Source organism: Erythrolamprus reginae, chromosome 1 (genome assembly GCF_031021105.1).
Source record: "Erythrolamprus reginae isolate rEryReg1 chromosome 1, rEryReg1.hap1, whole genome shotgun sequence".
Taxonomy (NCBI): domain Eukaryota; kingdom Metazoa; phylum Chordata; class Lepidosauria; order Squamata; family Dipsadidae; genus Erythrolamprus; species Erythrolamprus reginae.
Genome location: NC_091950.1, coordinates 198,289,264 through 198,313,549, shown reverse-complemented (window position 1 = coordinate 198,313,549; position 24,286 = coordinate 198,289,264). Strand labels below are relative to the sequence as shown.

The following is a 24,286-nucleotide window of genomic DNA, read 5'->3' as shown; positions in this document are numbered from 1 at the left end:
TTTGATTTGCATTCTAGTCACGTGAATGTGTAAAACAACATATTTCTAGCACTGTCAGATAGCAAGTTAACTACAAATAAATGATAGAAGAATACAGTGATCTCTCGGTTAGCGCGGGGGTTACGTTCCAAGACCTCCCGCGCTAACCGATTTCCGTGTTATATTGGATGCGGAAGTAAAACCACCATCTGCGCATGTGCGCCATTTTTTTCATGGCCGCACATGCGCAGATGGTGGAGTTTGCGTGTGGGCGGTGGGGAAGACCAAGGGAAGATTCCTTCAGCCGCCCAACAGCTGATCTGCTCCGCAGCGCGGAAGCAGCGAGGAGCCGAAGATGGGGTAAAGGCAAAGGGGAAACCCCATCTTCGGCTCCTCGCTGCTGCCGCGCTGCGGAGCGGATCAGGTGTTGGGCGGCTGAAGGAACCTTCCCTTGGTCTTCCCGCTTGCCGCTTGCCAGTCCACACACGCCCCCCTGGATGAGCCGGCCACAGGGGCGAGGGGTGGGGATGAAGGGGCAGGACTTCCCGGGCGGAAGGCATGCTCGGCTCTGCCGCTCCAGCCCCTTTCGGCCGAGCAGCCAGGGAAGTCGAGCCAGGCGTGGCGGCGGCAGCGCTGCTTCTCCGGTCGCCCGGTCCTCTCCTGCCTCCTGCGCCGATGTTCCCCGCTGCGACGGAAGGCAGTCGCTTGGCTAGGGAGGCTCGGCCGAAAGCGGCTGGAGCGGCAGAGCCGAGCACGCCTTCCACCCAGCGATTGTTCCGCTGCCGCCAGCATGGCCTGGCTGGCAGCGGAAAATGTAACGGAGCCCACGGGGGATTCGCCTTCCTCCCACCCGCAGCCGAGACTGATTGTGGGCTCCTTCGCAACCTCGGAGAGCTTCCGGGGCATGAAAGCTCACGAAAACCAGGAAGCTCTCCGAGGTTGCGAAGGAGCCCACGATCAGTCGGCTGCCGGCGGGAGGAAAGCGAATGCCACGGGGCTGGGCTCGGCTCCCCCCTCGGCTCCCCCCCTTACCAGCCCCGCCGCGGAAGGCTCCATTCTGTTCCCTGCCGGCCCGATTGAGCGGCCGGCGGTCTCCATTCAGGGAACAGGAAAAAAAAATTTTTTTAAAAAAAAAATTTTTTTTTTAAATAATATTTTAATATTTTATTTTTTAAATAATATTTTTTGAAAAACCGCGTTGCAGCGTTTCGCGCTAATCGAGAACGCGCAAGTCGAGGGACCACTGTACAGATATCCAGAAGAGGTAGGAATTAAAGGGTGGTAGTGGTGGCTGAATTATATTAGAATGCAAAGTATATCAGGACCCATGTTTGAAAGGCCAGAGTTAGAACATTGGTCTACACTTTGCTATGTTTTATAATTACAATTAATTTTAGACCCCCATAAAGCAGAAGAAATGGACATAGTTCAATTTGTCAGGTTGTATAAACCCTCACATACGAATAAATATTTTCTGTGCAAAACTGAAGAAAAGAGAGTGATAAATTCTTTGAAAAACCTTATGTTGACAGGTAATGGCAGAGCACCTGGTTTGTTAGCCCATTAATATATTTCTGCTGGCACTTGGAAGAACATTTGCTCTAGGGCAAATTTCATTCTAGCAGAGTGATTTCAAGAGATATTCTGTGAAGAAAGTCATGTTAACAGCAATCTAGTCCCATTACTTTTAAGGCAGCTACTGGCATATTTTTCCGAAATAAAAGCACTCACCTTTATTTGAGGTATCGTATGATTATTGGGTAGAGGCTTTGCTTGAATCACTGCTGTATGACTCCTACAATTCGGTTTGATAAAGAAGAAATGCTTTATAGCAGGGGTATCAAAACTTTATTTCATTGAGAGCCACCTCAGGGTTGTGTTTGACCTGGTGGTGGGGGAGTGTGGACCAAGCTAGTTTGATGGACTAGCTTGATGTCACTTGTGTCGGGGGGGATGACTGCGGTGGACCAAGCACTGTCAGCAAAAATGACCTCATATAAAATAGATAATTAAGGTATGTAAATAACAAACTCCCCCCCCCCATAGTTTTATTACATACTGTGGGACAGCGGAAGCTGTTTTTTTATTTCTGAACATACACAAAAACTGTGCTTTCAGCACTGGCATGTATGATCCATGCAGCATGGGAGGAAGCAAACTGGCAATGAGGTAAGTTAAAACTCACTCCTGTTATGACTAAGTTATATGGTGTGGATTACCTGTATCAACATCTGTGCTAGGAAAGATGGGAAGAGAGGATCTGCATATGTTTTGCTTTAGTTTTACCTAACCAGAAAGGGGGAGAAATTTGGAACAGAGCAATCAACAATTTTACTACTTTGTAGGTCAACTACCCCTTCCCGCCATGGGTTTGCTGCAACCCAGGACCATTTCAAGGAAGTTAATTTATTCATAGCCGACAACTATATTCTGTATGTATCCCTACAGGGATCAAGGTCTGGTGGCTCAACTGCTAACTCCCTGCCTTACGCAGTGATGGGCTCCTATGGGTACGCTCCTATGAGTACACAGAAGCGATAGAAAAAAAATGAATTTCTTTCTTTTCTTCCCTTCTGGACTGGGTATGTTTTTCCTATTGCAATAAATGAGGTTGAATGTGTATAATTTTAGAAGTGTGTGTGTGTGTGTGTGTGTACATACACATAAGTTTATATAGTAGATAATGTATATTTTTGTGTGCCCATGTGAAATATGTATGTACATATATGGCATATATACATAGAATTAAATAGTATATTTTGGATGTTCAGTAATAGTAAATAGATAGGGAAATTGTATCTCTTTGAGGCAAGGAGAAGCCAGGCACCCTAACCCTAACTGAAACCTTTGACATCTAGTTGGCCACCTTTAAGCCAGTCACATGACCTTTAACCCACCCCCTTTGGTCACATGATCGTCAAGTCACTCCCACCTGGTCACATGTCTGTCAAACCACACCCACAAAATAAGCCACACCCACAGTGTGGTAGTAAAAAATTTTTGCAGCCCTTCACTAAATCTATGCATATATTGTCATGGAAAGGAGCTGGGGCATGCCCTCCACCCAGCCTTCTAAGATGATTTTCAACCATATGAAGGTATAAATTACTATCAGTTGTTACAGAAAAATGGGCTTCAAAGGGTATAATAAAATGTTGCAACATCCAATCTGGGTTGGTCACCAGAACCAGAGGTTTAGTTTTCCAAGCTTTTGGACTTGTGCTACAATCCATCTTCTGAGAACTTCTCTCTCACCAAAATGTTGAGATGTCTTTGAACACACATTCAGCATGACTCTGAAATCTCAAAGATTAAACTTCTGGTCCTGGTGACTAACCCATATTGGAACCTGGGACATGTATATTTGCCTTCATTATAATAAAATGGAAACAAAAAATGTAAACCCAATTAAAGGTAACCCTTGATTTAACAACTGTAATTAATCTTCAAATTGTGGTCAAAAGTCAAGGTACCCACATAACTAGATGTAATTTTCAATACTTGTTTACTACAGTTGTTAAATTAATGTTATAGTTGTTAAGAAAATCCATTCCTCTAACTAGGTTTTTGGTTGGGTTTTTTGCCAAAAACTGGCCAAAAATGATGAAAACCTGCAAACCGCATTGAAAATTGCAGTCATAGCAGTATCATTAGACTTATATGTCACTTCATCGTGCTTTACAGCCCTCTATAAATGGTTTCCAGAGTCAGCATATTGCCCCCAACAATCTGGGTCCTCATTTTACCCACTTTGGAAACATGGAAGGTTTTGTCAACCTTAAGCCTGGTGAGATTCGATCTGCCAAACTGCTGGCAGCTGGCAATTAGCAGAAGTAGCCTGCAGTACTGCACTTTAACCACTGCACCACTGCAGCTCTAGGTTATGTGACTGCAGAACAACCACAATGAATTGACCCACCTAACAAGCAATTCTAATGGGTGGCACAACCATTTAGGATGGCTGGTGATGTCTTATAGGCCATTAAGCACCCATTTCATGACTGAAAGGTAGCAGAACAACTGGTTGTTAAGTGGGGACTGCCTGTAGCCCTTTTAATCCTTACTGAGTCTTTATGCGATACAGACCAGAATTTAATAATAACAAGTTCAATCAATAGACTGTTTGTGGATACAATTCACAATGTAATGAAAATGGGAATATAGACTGCTTGTGGAAAGGTATTTTTTTTCTCCAGATGATAAGAACTTAGAATATTCAGAATATTTGGCACTGCTTTGAAAATGTCTAAAGGCAATCCAACATAGCTCATTACAAAAATAATGCCCATTAGCGTTTAATGTGCTTTTAATTGGTCAAAATAGATGTAATTGTCTAGCTGATTCTTCAGTGCATAATTAAATACACTTCAGAGAATTGCAGTAAAGCTGACATGGCTGTTCGTGCCAGCTCTGCAGGCACTCAGCTTAGGGACTGTAAATTTTCAGGGCATATTGCTGGATCTACAAAGAAGATTCGGCACTGTAGATAAATCCTGAAAACTGCCACAAAACTAGAGTCAGCTGTCAGGAGTGATGCACTTCCAGTCTCAGTGACTCAAAGTAATGCCTTTTGCTTTCTGGTGCATGATCATGAATTATTTCTGCTGCGCTACTCTGCCATCTTTTGCACACAGTGAGGACTGAGCAGGTTTTTTTGGAGGTAAGAAGCAGTAGGCTTGCATCTGTGCTGAAGCTCCCTGGGGAATCCACAGCAACCACGTTGTAAATTCAAACACATGGTGCTAGTCTTCAGGTCAATCCGAAATACCCTGCATCTGTAGCGAAGTAGGAAGCTGCACAAATAAGTTTTAAGTGCTGACTTCATGTCTATTAAATGCTGCAAATAATTCTTAAACACTAAATGAAAACTATTATTTATGTTGCAGGGATGCATTATAAGTTAGTGGCAAAGCAATTGCATTTCCTTCTTTTTTGTTTTAAAACACAATAGTCTATTCAAACTGAGGTTTAGACAGGAAAACTTGCTTGAGTTATGGGAAATCTTAAAGCTAGATTTGTAAAATATAGCCTAGAAATCCTGTTGAATGAATACAGTGAAATAAAGAAAGAATATAAGAAAGAATATTTATTTATTTATTTTTATTTATTTATTTATTTTGTCCAATACACAATGAGGGTTTTAGTGGGTATATATCTATATACACATAATAAAATACATGATGAAGGTTATAGAGGAGATACTCATAGTAAAATATATTTAAGAAATAATAGAAAAGAAGGTATAGTAATAGAACATATCAATGAAAGAACAGAAGAAGAGATATAGGAATAGAAGAAAGGTATAGGAGATATAGGAGAGCAATAGGACAGGGGACGGAAGGCACTCTAGTGCACTTGTACTCGCCCCTTACTGACCTCTTAGGAATCTGGATAGGTCTTACGTCATCACAAGCATAAGCAAATTTAATAATTCTTCATCTTCCATAAGGTTATGAACAGATAATTTTTACCTCATAACTCATCCATGATCTATAAAAAAATTCATATAACATCCTTTTCAATCCTAGTGTCAGCAAAAACTCCACAAAAGGTTGCCAAAATTTGCAAAATTTGGGAATCCTAGTAGACAACAGCTGCCAAAAAAGCCAACACAGTTCTAGGCTGCATTAACAGAGGGTTAGAAGCAAGATCATGTGAAGTGTTACTACCACTTTATAATGCCTTAGTAAGGCCACACTTGAAATACTGCATTCAATTTTGGTTGCCACAGTGTATAAAGGGTGTTGGGATTCTAGAAAGAGTGCAAAGAAGAGTAAAAAAGATGATTAGGGACTGGAGATTAACACATATTAAGAATGGTTGCTGGAACTGGTTATGTCTATCTTAATGAAAAGAAGGACGGGGAGACATGATAACAGTGTTCCAATATCTCAGGGATTGCCACAAAGAAGAGGAAGTCAAACTATTGCCCAAAGCAACTGAGGATAGAACAAGAAGCATGGGTGGAAACTAATCAAGGAGAGAAGCAATAGAGAATTAAGTAGAAATTTCCTGACAGAACAAGTAAAGCAGCTTGCCTCTAGAGGTTGTGAATGCTCCAACACTGGAAGTTTTTAAGATGATGTTGGATAACCATTTGTCTGAAGTGGTGTAGGGTTTCCTGCCTAAGCAGGGGTTGGACTAGAAGACCCCCAAGGTCCCTTCCAACCCTGTTTATTCTAAAAGGAGTGACACTAATGCATACACAAAAGCTATAAACAATTTACTATTTTTTGGGCAAAAGGACTTTATCCAATAATTTCATGTAACATGTAAACAAACAAACAAGAAAAAAAAAGTTTACATCCCAAGTTCCTTCAAGGTTTTGCATGTTTGTTTCTCTCATAGCAAAATGTATCTGCATATGGATTGCACAAAAGGATTTTGATGTGCTTTAGAATCCTAAGGAAATTCTCAAACTCATTTGAGAAAGAAACTTGATATCATTCATTCTCATTTTCATTGTCCCTTCTATGAGACCCTTTTTGCATAAATATCTTCTTTTAAAAAAAATGTGTTCCAAAATTTAGTAGATAATATTGTAATTCAGGGCTTCTTTTCTCAGCACAATCAAATTCATAAACCTAGATTTTGTACACCGTTATCATCTTCTAAATAAATTTAGCCCGATCTAGTGAAAAAGGTGTCAAATTTAATGTTAGGTTATATAGTATCAGGCACCCAAATTAATAATTGCAGATACACATAATAAAGAACACACTCATTCTAACTAATATTTTAAAATATACATTCTAGTAGTAGAATGGGACTATGATAAGTGACAGTGACTGTATTTCCATTGACAACAAAATTAGCATAATTTAGCTTTTAATATTAGATTTTTGGTCTCCAGTTAGCTTAAATATTTATCTAAAATGTGTTTTAGAATTGCATCTAAGTCAACTATTTCATGCATAAAATTCTCTACAGCAAAGTACTGTAAGTTCCAAGTATATTTTTCCACGGCACTTTTCAATGCTAAAAAATTCATTTTTTCTGTCCCTCAATAATGATGATTGTTTTTTCTTGCAAATTTACTATGGCTATTATTTTGGAAACTTTTTAAAAAAATGGTTAGCATGGTATTGTATCAATCAAAAGTTATAGATGGGCAAGTCCAGAAAATGAAAGTTGCCTTCTTGTTAAATCACAAATGATTAATTAAGCACTCATGAAAATTAGAAATTAGGGATAGTTTGCATTATTTTGATTCTAAGTCAAAATGCTACAATTATATCAAATATGTGTAAATATGCATATAAGCATACAATAGTTAATGTGCACTTCACATTGACCTTATTAACCTTATTGAAAGCAATTATTTCTACCACATTAGTTACTTATCACATTTTCTAAAAAATGCCTAAGAGACTGAAGTTCAGCTCTTAGAATTTTTAGTAGCAGGGATTAATAATGAGCCTCCTCACATTTTTGTATTAGACCTCAGAGTCTAGTGTCACTTTTTTACAAGACAAATTATGTACAAAACTATACAAACATAAAATGAAATTAGATATAATATAAGGCAATTGTTATTTGGGTCATTATACACAAGAGAGGCAATTAAAAAGTAAGTTAAACCATTTTGTGAGTTCTGCCGTAATAAACCTGCTCAAGACTCTATTGTAGGATTTTCTCAAGACAAATATCACATAATACAGAAATTGGATGACATTGTATTAAAGAACTGATCATAAGCATTCAGGTTTTGTATCAGCTAAGTCAATAGGCAACATCTTCTTTCAAGTGCAATATAAATAGATTTTAATTTAAAAAAAGGCACCTAATCTCAAAGTACCAGAGGCAATATATAAATTCTACAAAAATCATAATACTTGTAGTAGAACAAAGGCTTCTCCCCGACTTTTTCGGCCCTGTTTCCTCCCAGGAGATTCCTAAAGAAGCCCCACAGAGGCTTTTCCCCGCCTTTTCTGGCCCTGTTTCCTTTCAAGAGATTCCTAGAGAGGCCCCACAGAGGTTTCTCCCTACCTTTTCCAGTTACAGTTTCAGAGGCTCGGGTTTGTAACTGGAAAAGACAAAACAATAACTGGAAGAGGCAAAAAAATATTGAACACCTGGTTCTTGCCTAGAAAAGTTCGTAAGTAGAGGCATATGTCTGACCAAACACTTGTAAGAGCTTTTATTAAGACCTAAAAAGTGGCACTCAAGGCGGCAAGATGCGCGTACCATGCCGCCTTGATTGCATCAGCGGAATCCCGCCCAGCCGCTCTGATTAGGGTGACCCGCTCCCTTCTAAACCAGGGGGGAGTTGGGGAGCCCTTACACGGTGGTGCTGAGTAATTTAACTCATTTTTCGCTGATAAAGTCGCTCGGATCCGGGCTGATCTCGATTCTAATTGCATAGCAGTATCGGCTGACAATGAGTCAGTCGAGGTGACTGGGGCTAAACGTCTTTGTCCATCAGTCTGGGAGGAGTTTGACTTGGTGACACCTGATGAAGTGGACAAGGCCATTGGAGCTGTGAGTTCCGCCACCTGTCTACTGGATCCGTGTCCCTCTTGGTTGGTTTCGGTCAGCCGAGAGGTGACACGGAGCTGGGCCCAGGAGATTGCCAATGCCTCCTTGGGGAGGGGGTCCTTTCCTGCCTTTTATAAGGAGGCATTCTGTGCCCCCTCCTCAAGAAGCCTTCCCTGTACCCAGCCATGTTTAATAACTACCGTCCAGTCTCCAACCTTCCCTTTATGGGGAAGGTTGTTGAGAAGGTGGTGGCACTCCAACTCCAGCGGTCCTTGGAAGAAGCCGATTATGTAGGTCCTCAGCAGTCTGGATTCAGGCCCGGCTACAGCACGGAAACTGGTGCTTCTTGACCTCTCAGCGGCTTTTGATACCATCGACCATGGTATCCTTCTGTGCCGGCTGGAGGGGTTGGGAGTGGGAGGCACTGTTCTTCAGTGTTTCTCCTCCTACCTCTCCGGTCAGTCACAGTCGGTGTTAGTGGGGGGTCAGAGGTCGACCTCTAGGTCTCTCCCTTGTGGGGTGCCTCAGGTGTTGGTCCTCTCCCCCCTGCTATTTAATATCTACATGAAACCACTGGGTGAGATCATCCAAGGGCATGGGATGAGGTATCATCAATACGCCAATGATACCCAGCTATATATCTCCACCCTATGTCCAGTCAACGAAGCAGTGGAAGTGATGTGCCGGTGCCTGGAGGCTGTTGGGAACTGGATGGGTGTCAACAAACTCACACTCAACCCAGACAAGACAGAGTGGCTGTGGGTCTTGCCTCCCAAGGACAATTCCATCTGTCCGTCCATTATCCTGGGGGAGGGTTCACAACTTGGGCATCCTCCTCGATCCACAGCTGACATTGGAATATCATCTTTCGGCTGTGGCGAGGGGGGCGTTTGCCTAGATTCGCCTGGTGCACCAGTTGCGGCCCTATTTGGACAGGGAGTCATTGCTCACAGTCACTCATGCCCTCATCACCCCGAGGTTCGATTATTGCAATGCTCTCTACATGGGGCTACCTTTGAAAAGTGTTCGGAAACTTCAGATCATGCAGAATGCGGCCGCGAGAGCCATCGTGGGGCTCCCTAGATTCACCCACGTTTCTGCAACACTCCGTGGCCTGCACTGGCTGTCAATCGGTTTCTGGTCACAATTCAAAGTGTTGGTAATGACCTTTAAAACCCTACATGGCATTGGGCCAGAATACATCCGGAACCGCCTTCTACCGCACAAATCCCAGTGGCTGATAAGGTCCCACAGAGTTGGCCTTCTCCGGGTCCCGTAGACCAAACAATGTTGTTTGGCGGGCCCCAGGGAAAGAGCCTTCTCTGTGGCGGCCCCGGCCCTCTGGAATCAACTCCCCCCAGACATTAGAAGGGCCCCCACCTTCCTTGTCTTTTGCAAATTACTCAAGACCCTCCTTTATCGCCAGGCATGGGGGAGTTAAGGTATTCCTTCCCTCTAGGCCATTACAAGTTATGCATGGTATGTTTGTGTATATGTTTGGTTTTTATAATAAGGGTTTTTAGTTGTCTTATTAATTGGATTGTACATGCTGTTTTTATCGTTGTTGTTAGCCGCCCCGAGTCTGCGGAGAGGGGCGGCATACAAATCCAATAAATAATAATAATAATAATAATAATAATAATAATAATAATAATAATAGTAATAATAAGTAGAAAAATGATTTTTCAAGAATTCTCTTCTTTGGAGGAATGTTGTGACATTTTAGCTCATTCAAACCTCTATTATTTATATTTTTGAAAATGAAATTGTACCACTAAGGAACAGGAGTCTGTTTTCAGGCTTTTCTGTTAATAGTCCTTATTTATTAGTATAACAACTTATAATTCCTTTCCATTTCCACAGTTTTTCATAGTTCTTCACACTATTCATTGGGTGTTAAAGACCAGTACAAATTATCCAAGAATCCATTTCTTCTTGGTTTCCATAGGATGTGATTAATGTGTTTTGTGCTTTTGAGAGGATGTAAAATATAAATAACTGGGGAAAGAGAGTAGGCAAATATGTTCAGTTTTTCTGAGCAATATTTTCATTATGTCATTCTTCTTACAGTTCCCAACTGAAATTATGCTATTTAGTTAAGAGCTGTCTTTTAGATGGGATAGTGATTTTTGGCTGAATTTTGGATATTTTTTTCTAAATCATTGTCCACTTTTATACACACACACACACACACACCTATGTGTGTGTTTGTGTGTGTGTTTTATGTCGGATCACCCTGTTGGTGGTGGGATTCAAACAGTTTTACTACCAGTTCTGTGGCCATGGCGTGGTGGGCGTGGCATGGCTTGGTGGGTGTAGCAGGGGAAGGATCCTGTAAAAACTCCATTCCGTTCTTACTCCAGGGGAAGGTTACTGCAAAATCCCCATTTCCTCCTGATCAGCTGGGACTTGGGAGGCAAAGAATAGGTGGGGCCAAGGCCAATCAGAAGTGGCATTTACAGGTTTTCCAAACTACTCAAAATTTCTGCTATCGATTCTCCAGAACTGGCCATAACCTGCTGAAACCCATCTCTGATCTGCATGGCTTTGAATTGCTAGGTGGCTTTTGTTATTAATTAGGTTTTTTTATTTTTCCACCATACACATTAATAAATATACTGTACTTTTCTCAGAGCTACATATTTAGTGTCTGAATATGTCAAATCCCAAATGTACTTAAGTGACAAGATTAACAAAGGTATAAAACACAGTAGTAAAAATGATTATCCCCAAGCTGCTATTCTCATTGTTTTAACATTAACAGACAAGTGTAACAAATTATTTTTGCTCATATCTTCATCTATCATAAAAATCAACTTTAAAAATCATTTATGTATTTTTAAGTAGTTGTATGTAGCGTATACATTCCAATACAGTACATACAAGTACTTTAATACTACTACTCAAAGTTTATAGATATCTAAGAAACACCAAGGAAGTTTTTTTTTTTTAATGATCAGCCAACTTTGTTTATTGAACTATAATAAATGCAAAGCAGTTGACATGTACAGCTAAGATTATGTCTTGTTCTGTTGCTTTACAAACTGTTAGCTTACCTGCAGTGAAGAGCTACCAAAAAACTTTCTATCACACTGTGGGCGTGGCTTATGCAGGACACCCTGCATTTTCTTTCAAAATCTTTCAGTGCAAATTGGGTGCTTTGGGACGGAGCTCCATTTTCGCTACCCCACTACATCCCCCTCCCCGTCTTACCTTACCTTATTGGTTGATTGTATTAGCTTTGTTCCATTTTATTGCAAATGGCCTGATTCAAAAGGAAATAAGTCTGCTTATTTAATATTTTTTAAATAATATATAGTAGCTGCTTTTCTTTTACAACGTATATTGAAGTACAATGCATTTTACATACATTGGCTGGGTTTACACATTGTACAAAGTTTCTACCCTATCTCCAGTCTTTACTTGCTCTATGAACTATTTCATTAGAGTTTGTTAAGGAGTGTGCAGAACTCTTGAGTTTTCAAGGACATGAACAGAGGAAACGTGGGATTCCAGCATAAACATACACCCTCACAAAAACCATCTTAACAAAAGGACAACCAACTATAACTTCAAAAAGGCCAATTACGACCTCATCGAAGCCTACCTCTCATCTCTCGACTGGCACACAATTTTCTCTGATTGCATCACTACTGAAGACCACTACAATATATTTTTACTTGAAATCCAAAGAGTCATCAAATTATATGTACCACTAATATTCACCAAAACTAAGAAAAACAAATTACCCATAAAAATAAGAAAGCTCCAAACCAAAAAAAGAATTCTTTGGTGCAAAAATAAAGCAGGCCATGTTTCCAACTTTAAAAGCCGCTATAAAAAATTGTGTCACCAAATAAAGACTGAATGTACCAATTATGACATCATCCAAGAAGAAAACCTTCTATGGACAAAGTCTACTCGTGCGTACTACAACTTTGTTAACAATAAACTCAAAGACTCTAGACCCATCCCACCCCTTAAAGGACCAAACAACATAGACCATAATGATGAATCAGACAAAGCCAACCTCTTTAACACCTTCTTCAGATCAGTCTTTGTTAATAACAATGGCTCATGCCCAACATTTCCTAATCGCACCACAAATAACCTCAATAATCTTGCACAAATTGATTTTACAGAAGATAACGTTAGAAAGGCATTACACAACCTAAAACCATCTTTATCTATTGCACCAGATGGACTATGTGCATACTTCTTAAAAAAGCTCTCCTCCACCGTGGCTGAACCTCTGAGCATAATTTTTAATAAATCTTTCAGTTCTAGCTCCCTACTCACACTATGGTCACTTGCCACAGTCATCCCTATCTTCAAAAAAGGAGAGCCAAGCAACGTTGAAAATTACAGACCTATTTCTTTGTGTTGTGTCACCTGCAAAGTTATGGAATCAATCATAAACCAATCTATTACACTCCACCTTGAAGCTAATAACCTACTTTCCAATAAACAATTTGGTTTCAGAAAAAAATTATCCTGTAATCTACAACTCTTACACTGTAAAAACTTTTGGACCACTCAACTTGACCAAGGTAATCCAATTGATGTGATCTATATCGACTTTTGCAAAGCTTTTGACTCAGTTATCCACGACAAACTTCTTCTGAAACTCAAATCCTACAGCATTTCTGGACTACGACACAATTGGTTAACAGCATTCCTATATAACAGACAACAAGTGGTCAAAATAGGAAGTGCCACTTCCCTTCCTGCTCCTGTTAACAGTGGTGTCCCTCAAGGTAGTGTTTTAGGACCCACATTATTCATACTATACATAAACGATCTTTGCGATTGCATCACTAGCAATTGCATTCTCTTTGCAGATGATGTCAAACTATTTAATACTATCGACAATGCTGCTACCCTTCAAAAAGACCTTGACCACATAGCAGAATGGTCTAAAACCTGGCAACTTCAAATCTCCACCACTAAATGCGCTCTCTTACACATTGGTAAAAAGAATCAGAATATTAAATATAAAATTGGAGGAATTGAACTTATTGATAACTCTCAATCTGTCAAAGACCTTGGAGTACTCATATCCAATGACCTAAGTCCTAGAGCCCACTGCAACAACATTGCCAAAAAGGCTTTAAGAGTTGTTAATCTAATCCCTCGCAGCTTCTTCTCTGGTAATTTTGAACTGCTAACAAGAGCTTACAAAACATTTGTCAGACCAATCCTAGAATACAACTCACCTGTATGGAACCCACATTACATATCTGACATCAACACAATTGAGAGAGTCCAGAAATATTTCACAAGAAGAGTCCTTCATTCCTTTTCTCACAACAAAATACTTTACTCCACCAGATTTGAAATTCTTGGTTTAGACAATTTACAACTCCGTCGTCTCCGTTCCGACTTAGCTATAGTTCATAAAATCATATACCAAAATGTCCTGTTAACGACTACTTCACCTTCAACTGCAACAACACAAGAGAACGAAATCAATTTAAACTAAATGTCAACCGCTCCAAATTTGACTGCAAAAAATACGACTTCAGCAACAGAGTAATCAATGCCTGGAATGCACTACCTGATTCTGTGGTTTCTACTCCTAACTCCAAAACCTTTAACCTTAGACTATCTACAATTGACCTCTCCCCCTTTCTAAGAGGTCTGTAAGGGGCGTGCATAAGCTCACCACTGTGCCTTTCGTCCCTATCCTATTGTCTTATTTTGTTACTTTTTATCATTACTTATCTAATGTTTTATTTGTACAAATTATCACCCTATAATTGTTTGACAAAATAAATAAATAAAATAAAAATATATCCCAGAGGTATGAGTAATTATTCAGTCATACAAAACAGATACTGTACATTAAAGTGTATAAAATAGTGTTTAAGAAATAGCACTGTCAAGTTAAACAGTCCAGTCATTCACATTCAAATCTGTCAATAACTCTCAATACAATAATATTATTATAAGCCTGTCTTTGTTTTACATATCAGACATATATTACAGCTTACAAATACATCAAAACTATCATCGAACACACAAAAATTCTTTTTATATAAAAAAATTATTCTTATTAGCTTGGATGTTAGACAGAGTAAATTTTGATGGGATGAAACTAGGATTTAGGATTTTATTATTTGTTTGTTTGTTTGTTTGTTTGTTTGTTTGTTTGATTCATTTCTATGCCACCCTTCTCTAAGCAACTCAGGGTGGTGTACAACATTGTAAATGAAAACAATATATGTGAGAAATCTAATTATTTTAAAACCATTTATTTTATAAGCATATTGTTAGGCATTGATGATATATGAGTTTTCATGTATATATGTTTTTTATGTTGGAGAACAAAAAATTATACCCAACAATATAGACAATTACTTGTATTAATTCTACACAGCAAGATGAACCAAAATGTATTCCCAAAGGCACCTAACTAGCTTGACATGAAGAAACTCATCCATAGTAAGGGAACATTGTTTGACAGTTTGTTTTGCTTTTGAAAATGAAATATTAAATATTTGTAGTACACAGACTGTCTTTAAACCTCACTGCTCATCTCATTTCCTTATCACCTTTACTATGACAAGAAAAGTTATTTTATTTCTTCATTCTATATCACTGCTGCTAACAGTTAAAATATATGGTTTTCTTACTGCCTTGTAGAGTCCTTCGAGAGTTGGGCAGCATAGAAATACAATAAATTAAATTAAAATTAAAACTCAGGGTCTGCTTCAGCCTTCTGGTGTGGACTTTGGGCAAAGGCTAGAGGGAAGTGCTGCTGGTAATAGAAACATAGAAACATAGAAGTCTGATGGCAGAAAAAGACCCCATGGTCCATCTAGTCTGCCCTTATACTATTTTCTGTATTTTATCTTAGGATGGATATATGTTTATCCCAGGCATGTTTAAATTCAGTTACTGTGGATTTATCTACCACGTCTGCTGGAAGTTTGTTCCAAGGATCTACTACTCTTTCAGTAAAATAATATTTTCTCATGTTGCTTTTGATCTTTCCCCCAACTAACCTCAGATTGTGTCCCCTTGTTCTTGTGTTCACTTTCCTATTAAAAACACTTCCCTCCTGGACCTTATTTAACCCTTTAATATATTTAAATGTTTCAATCATGTCCCCCCTTTTCCTTCTGTCCTCCAGACTATACAGATTGAGTTCATTAAGTCTTTCCTGATACGTTTTATACTTAAGACCTTCCATAGGGCCTTTTTCCAGTGGGACTGCATCATGGTGTGGAACTGTCTGACCATCTCAGTCTGCTGAGCTTCCAGGTGCCTGACCTTGTACTCTGTTGTGAATGCTCTTTGTTCACCTCAGGTAATGATAAATTCTGAGGAGGATGAGCCGGGCCCATTTGGGTACCCTGAGCCAGTGGTGTTGCCAGCTGATGCAGAGTGTGAGAGTGAAGAAGAAATAGACCTGCATGAACCCAAGGAACCACCAGAGGTGGCAGATATGTCAATGAAGGATTGGTCTGATCAGAGGACGAAGGAGACATTAGAGATAATGAGCCACTCTTAGATGCTAGATTCAGGAGATTACTAAGCAGACAACAACACTTGTATGGTAAAAGGAAGTAGTTTGTAGTTTTAACTCTAGGGGTTTGCTGACCACTCTCAGCAGATATATAAGCCAGACCTTCTGGGTAATTCTGGGTGGAGTTTCAACATTGCTTTCATGGACGCTGTGATAGATCTGGGGTCCCAGAAATTTTCCCTGAAATGCCTGATTTCTGCTCTGAAAATATCATCTAGAAGCTGTTTGTCCTGCCAGACTGTGATGAGCTGATTATATTATGACTCACACCTGGTTTATCTTGCTGGAATGCAATTAGCCCTGACTCTGGCTTCTTTCCCAGAGGAAATAACTCTGATAACTCTGCAGCTATAAAAGCCTATTTCAATGAACTTTCAAAGACTGAATTTAAATGTAAATGCGGCCTTTTCATATAAAGATTGTAATTCAAAGCTTAAATAATGGGGTTTCACCTTTTGTTTCAATCTGATAAACACAGACTAGAACACACTCCCACAGGTCTTCCCTCTGCTTAGAAAGCCTATGCTTGTAGTCCTCATGGCAGCTGTACAGCTGGGTATCATCGGTGATCTCACCCAGCGGTTTCATGTAGATATTGAATAGCAGGGGGGAGAGGACCGACCCCTGAGGCACCCCACAAAGGAGTAACCTAGAAGTCGACCTCTGACCCCCACTAACACTGACTGTGACCGACCGGAGAGGTAGGAGGAGAACCACTGAAGGACAGTGCCTCCCACTCCTAACCCCTCCAGCCGGCGCAGAAGGATACCATGGTCAATGGTATTGAAAGCTGCTGAGAGCTCAAGAAGCACCAGAACAGAGGATAAACCCCTATCCTGGGCCAGCCAGAGATCATCCATCAATGCGACCAAAGCAGTTTCTGTGCTGTAGTCAGGCCTGAAAACCGACTGTTGAGGGCCTAGATAATCAGCTTCTTCCAAGGACTGCTGGAGCTGGAGCGCCGCCACCTTCTCAACAACCTTCCCTATAAAGGGAAGGTTGGAGACTGGATGGTAGTTATTAAGCATGGCTGGGTCCAGGGAAGGCTTCTTGAGGAGGGGGCGCACAAGTGCCTCCTTATAAGGAGCCGGGAAGGACCCCCTCCCCAAAAAAGCATTGACAATCTCCTGGACCTAGCTCCGTGTCACCTCCCTGCTGGCCGAGACCAGCCTGGAGGGACACAGATCCAGCAGACAGGTGGCGGAGCTCACAGCTTCAAGGGCCTTGTCCACTTCATCAGGTGTCACCAGATCAAACTCTTCCCAGACAGCTGGACAAGGACGGGCCCCACTCACCTTGACTGACTCGGTGTCAGTCGACTCTGTTATCCAATTGGAGTCGAGGTCCGCCCAGATCCGAACGACTTTATCAGCAAAAAAATGGGTTAAAGTCCTCGGCAGTACTCTGCAAGGGCTCCTCAATTCCCCCCTGGTTAAGAAGGGAGCGGGTCACCCTAAACAGAGCGGCCGGGTGAGATTTCGCTGATGCAATCAAGGTGGCATGATACGCGCATCTTGCCGCCTTGAGCGCCACTTTGTAAGTCTTAATATGAACTCTTACAAGTGTTCGGTCGGATTCGGACTTACTCTTCCTCCATCACTTCTTTAGACGTCTCTTCTGGCATTTCAATTCCCAGAGCTCCTTGTTGAACCATGGAGCTCTACAGGGTCTAGTGCCACAGAGAGGTCACAATGGCACAATCCAGTCAGGAGCCTCCATCGCAGCCTTATTCCAGGTCACGGCAAGAAATTCTGCCGAACTGTGGATGAGTGCATCTGGTATAACCCCAAGCACCCTTTGAAAGCCCTTTGGGTCCATCAGGCATCTGGCATCTGGTATCAAATTATACTTTGATAAAAGTCAAAACAAATAAAAAACAAATACATAAATGGCATACCACAATCTGAATTCCCTGTGAATGTAATATTTTTCTCCTTCTTTCAGATTAGTATAACTTTAGGAAACATTCTACGTTACCCCATGGTGCCCCCCCTTGACACTCTGTGGTCTTAGGTTGTGAATCTTTAACTCCTTGGCAACTCAGAAGCCACTGTTTAAGAGAAAAGAGCCTAATCACAGACACAGAGATATTTTTCTTCCATCCAATTTTACAGGGAAATGTAAAGATATTTCGCTTAGCTCTTAATTTCCTATCCTTCCGAAAACCTCTGTGCAATAGAGAACAGTTATGTAAGTAAATCTAGATTAGCATAATTATTAATCATTCATCTTTTGTCCACTTATTTTCACTCCTGTAGGAAATTACCCACTACTCAAGTTCAAGTATGATAAGTGCTATTCTCCACAACAATCCATTAATCTCCAAACTTTCAAAAGGGCTCTTATATGCCTTTTGTGTTTTTACTGTAGCTGCTTGGTCCAGATGCATCTCTAAGCAACTGAACACTTGCAAAGTAAGTATCTTTGTGGAGGCTGTAGGAATTATTTGATGGCAGGGAGATTTGCTGTGTGGCCAAGGTTCTCTTGTAATTGAGCCTAAGTATTTCAGCAGTTTACTCAACCTTTGTGTGTAATAGTTACCCATTCTCTTGACCTTCTTTTTGAGATCAGGATTAATTCCCTGCAAAGCATAATATCACATGCTGGTTTTGGCTTGTAGAAATGCATCAAAAATAGTGAGTTTCCCTGAAAGCTGAATTACATTTTGGGGGTGGGGACCACATTGTTAGATCTCTGGTAGCAGAAGCTTTGTACTCCTGTCAACAGTGGTGTTCTAGGACCAATGCTCTTTATACTCTACATAAATGATCTTTGTGATCATATTATAAGCAACTGGGTTCTCTTTACTGAAGATGTTAAACAATTTTGCTACCTTTCAAAAAGATCTTAATCATGTAGCAGAATGGTCAAACAATTGGCAACTTCAAATCTCAACCAGCAAATGCTCTGTCTTACAGTAGCAAAAAGAATCAGAATACAAAATACAAACTTGGAAGAAATGAACTTGTAGATGTTCCTCACTCTGTCAAAGACCTTGGGGTACTCATATCCAATGACCTAAGTGCTAGAGCTCACTGTAACAACATTGCCAAAAAGGCACTAAGAGTTCTTAATCTAATCTTACATAGATTCTTCTCTTGTGATACTACACTACTAGCCAGAGATTACAAAACATTTGTTAGACCAGTTCTGGAATACAGTTCACCTGTCTGGAAGTCGCACTGCATATCAGACATTAATACAATTGAGAGAGTCTGTAAATATTTCACAAGAAGAGTCCTTCACTACTGTGCTCGCAACAAAATACCTTATTCCATCAGACTTGAAATACTGGGATTAGACAATTTATGTCGCCTCTGATCTGATTTAAATGTAGTTCATAAAATTATATACCAAAATGTCCTTCCTGTTAATGACTACTTTACTTCTTCAATACACGAGCACATAATAGATTCAAATTAAATGCAAACCGCTCCAAACATAACTGCAGAAAATATAACTTCAGCAATTGAGTGATCAATGCCTGGAATGCACTATGTGACCCTGTGATTTCTTCCCCAACTCCCAAAACTTTAACCTTAGACTATGTACAGTCGATCTCTCCCCATTTCTAAGAGGTCTGTAAGGGATGTGCATAAGTGCACCACTCTGCCTACCCTGCCCAGTAGGACAGGGACACCACTGTCCCTGTCCTACTATCCTATTGCCCTCTTTTATTGTTACTTTTTTTACTTGTTATGTTCATGCAAACTACTACAGTATTATCTTATACATGTTTGACAAATAATAAAATAAATAAAATAAAATTCATTTGTGTTAGTTAATGACCACAATATATTTCTTCCTTATTTAGTATAGGAACATGCAATGCCCAGAAACTATATTTTTTCTTCATTCATTAAGAAAGAAAATGTTCTCCAAGGTTTACAGGAGATATGGCAGTGATGACTCCAGAAAGAAACAAATATTATTTTACCCATTTTTTTAAAAGAGAGGTTGGATTTTTCCAAGAAGCAAAATAAGTTCATTGAGCCTACCATAGGCTCATACTTCCATTTCTTCTTCTTATTTATTATGATCCTGCTTCCTCAGCCATAAGGATCACACAACTAAAACTTAGAAACATTATCAAATTTGGTAGCATTCTGCAATCTTGAGGAATCTTCTGCGACAGCAAAAATACAGTTAAGGAGTTCAGTGAAGTCAGTGAGTTTCAGAGTTCATTAAGTTTTGTCTGAAGTCAGAAGCAGCCACTATGTTTTACAGAGGTAATTTGTAACTATTAAATTTTATCAGTATTCATATATTCTATATTGTACACAGTATTAGTGAGACAATTCATAAAGAGAGCAAATATTTTGTTGAGTAGTCTCACAAAGATGGTTGATATCAAGATCATACAGGTTGGAAGTCTTCCTCTTCCTACCACAATATTTGGATGTATTTGAGTGAAGACTAGTGAATGATATAACTTCTGATTATACCGCAGTTGCCCTTCTTTACTGGTATTTTCTGGGGGTCAGTATTTGAATGGTGGTAGATATTTCTGTATTGCAAGAATGATAGTTTTTTTTAGAGTTTTTCTTTTCCTTAGCATTGTTCTCCAACTTTTCCATATGCCAAGAGACCATGCTACTTCTTTTGGTTTACTGTTCTATGTGGAGTCTTTGATGCTCTCTGAGCTTGGTTGTTTGCTTGCAGACATTTCATTACCCAACTAGAGTAATCAGTGCGGTGATGCACTAATGATGTTACCTAATTGGGTAATGAAACATATGCAAGCAAACAACCCATTTCAGAGAGTACTGAGAACTCGACAGTTCAGTCCTGAGCTGTATATATGTGTCATCCCTCCCCCCAATTTGGAACTGTTCTAACTGAATACCTTTGATCAATTTGGAATAAAAGCAACAATCTCTTAAGGATACAGTGAGAGACAACAATTTTGGGGTTTCTTATTTTTTTAACTGCAAAAATAAAAGTATTGTGTGTTGTTATGTTTTTCCCTAAAAATAAGCAACATTTTCTTATTCTTATGACATTTATTTTCCCTGCTTGCCTCCAATATGAGGCTTAGGCAGTCACTATTTCCTGGACGGTCTACTCCAAGCAGATCTACCTATCCTAAATGGTCTAACAGAGAACAGATTCTTTGAGTGTCTATCCTGGAAGAAATCACGAGGGATTGGGGAATCAGAAAACAACAGTCTCAGCTGTAAGCCTCTCTGGAACATTATGAACTTCATGATCAGATCAGATCCCATTCGTTTAGCATTAGGAAACTTGTAAATACAGAGAATATTCCATTAAGGATTTGATTAGAGGGCAGTTTGTCAGGTCTATTAGGTAGTACCAAAAATTCAATTCCACAGGAAAACTGAGTTAGGATATAATAACAGAATTTTTCAAGCTTAATCTCACCTTCTTCTTACATCTGAGTAAATGAGGGAGGAGTTTGCTTGAGCTGCTACTGAATATTAACTTGCTTCATAGGACTTAAAGAATGTTTTAACCTTATTTGCCAAGGTAAAACTCTTACATATTTCTATCAAAGCCATCTGCTTTATTCTCTACAGCAGTGAAATACACTTTATTGGTTTCATTTGTATTTTAATTTGTATTGTATGTCATCAAGGGTCATTTGAGTAGGGGCTTAGAAATTTTTATAAATAAATAATACTATTTAAGAAAGCTCAGTTGAAAAATTCATCCACTCAACTAAACCAACTCTCAGATTTTCAAGCATATAATGTATCTCATGGGAAAATATGGAATGGGAGGAAGGAAATTCATGTTATACATTTATACCAAGAAAAAAGAATATACTCAGGCACTAATATGTGAATAAAATGAATCTTTCATTCTTTTTCTCATGCTGTGTTATAAGGTGAATATATTATGTGTCTTCTGTGAGTCTCCACATCTCTATATTTGCATTTCCCCTGTTGGAAAGAAAATTGCTCTCTGTATTAGATGCTATTAAATAAGTTTATAAAAAGGATTCAATTAGCTCTCCTGTGTGTTAATTAATCCACTGTTTTATCTTAAGGATTGCTGACAAGAAAAAAAGAGTGCAAGTATTTTGTGCTCAGGAAGATGACTTTATAGGTTTTTTTAGTATTATGCTAACAAAGAAAGAATTGCAGTAATATATGCTGACATTTTATAAATGTTTAGTGAGATCCTTCAGAAGGCAGAACACAATACATGAATTCAGAATGCTTATTAGGGGAATATGTGTGTAGAAACCAGAGCAGTGCCAACATGCCGTGAACTATGTCATTTTGATGCTGTACCTTATGGATGTTCATTATACATGTCATAACAATATCAGCCAAGAGTCATTTCATTTCTCACTTGATAATAGTTGTCTTTCTAGGTTATGCAGTGATCTGGCATCACCCAAACACTGTTGCTCTATGGGATGAAGCCAAGAGAAGAGTAAAACTTCATTTCCCCCCCTTTTTAGAATGAAGGTGAGAGAAAGGTGTACATTACTAGTGGAGATGTGAGGAAATATTACTTCAACAGGATTCCCTTTCACTAGGTGTTAGGTATGAATATATGGATAACAGTTCTCCCTATATATGGAATATGTGGATGGCTATGGGAAAGAGGAGGAAGAGCTAGAGCCTAAAAAACCATCCAATCAATGAAATCTGAGAAGAGGTGGTCAGAAGTACTTGGTGGTTTCTACTTTTCAGGACTTGCAAGATTTTATTAATATAATCTTACAATAAAGAAAGAATTAATACTACTGGTTGGGTTTCTTGTCTGACTATTTTGCAATTATAACAGTATTTATCTTCTTTGTTAAAACAAAGTTGTGACTAGTTTTCCATCATTTTGTACTCATTCCCTAATGGAACAGCTAAGGTTGAATATTTCAGATCAAGTCTTGCATTTAAGAGGAAAAGGCACCTAAAAGCTAGTTGGAAGAATCCAATGATAACTAAGGGAAAAACATATTTATTTATCTATTTATCTATTTATCTATTTATCTATTTATCTATTTATCTATTTATCTATTTATCTATCTATCTATCTATCTATCTATCTATTTATCTATCCATTCATCCATTCATCCATTCATTCATTTATTCAGCTAGTTGGAAGAATCCAATGATAACTAAGGGAAAAACATATTTATTCATTTATTCATTTATTTGATTTTTATGCCACCCTTCTCCTTAGACTTAGGGCAGCTTACAACATGTTAGCAATAGCACTTTTTAACAGAGCCGGCATATTGCCCCTACAATCTGGGTCCTCATTTTACCCACCTCGGAAGGATGGAAGGCTGAGTCAACCTTGAGCCGGTGATGAGATCTGAACCTCTGACCTACAGATCTACAGTCAGCTTTAGTGGCCTGCAGTACAGCACTCTACCTGCTGCGCCTCCCCGGCTCTATATAGTTGTATATTCCCCATTATAACTGAATGTGGTTTAAATTTTTTATCAAGCTTAATCTGTAATTTAAGACATGGTAGGAATACCTAGTAACAGTATGTCTCACATGTGGTTGGTTGGTTAATATGTCTTTTTTTTCTTTTTATAGAAATATTCTCTGAAGAAGATACAATCAGAAATGTCTTGAACATTCAGTAGTTATCCCCGTACCAGAAAAGGAATGTGCTGAATTATGATGAGCGAATCTGTCAAGTTCTATTTCACACAATTTTTCATCTTTCCAGCCTCAAGTACATTACATTTAATTTCTGCCTCTATTCATGAATATGTTATTATTTCTAGCAAGAAAATTAAAATATTTATATTCATAGCTTCAATTGTGTGCACTATATATGTACTTTTCTTAATGTATATATTGAATTTCATATTGTCTCTAAATACATGTTTATCAACTTTCTTATGTCCAATTTTGTCTGGATTTTATTGCACATTTTGGAAAAGTGCAAATGTCAATATGCAACTGTATCTCAATATGCCTAGAAGTTCAAGAAATATGAATTTGGTAAATCTGTGTGAAAATAAAATCAAACTAATTTTCCAGCATTCTTAGAACTGATTCATTTTTGCTTCTCTAAGTAAACAAATAATACTACAGTGGTACTGTACCTCAGTACTCATTAACTGGTTCTAGGAGGTACAATGAGTACCAAAAATGATGAATACCAAACATTTTTTCCCATAGGAACAATATATAGAGAGTCACAAGGCAGTCTACACCAACAAGTTGAATACCAAACAAACTATGAGTACTAGGACAACATTTTTGCATCAAAATGTGTTTATAAAATTAAATGAATTTCTCAAAGCAGGTGGTCATAAAGGCATCCCCATAACAGCAAGAGAGTAGAATGTACTATAACATAGTT

At 39.1% G+C, this 24,286-nt stretch overlaps 1 protein-coding gene across 1 annotated transcript in view; it reads right to left on the bottom strand.

The window, feature by feature from the left end:
* ZNF804A (zinc finger protein 804A) overlaps positions 1-24,286 on the bottom strand; it is a 279,078-nt gene that overhangs the window by 175,649 nt on the left and 79,143 nt on the right. The gene's annotated exons all lie outside the window — the stretch shown is intronic.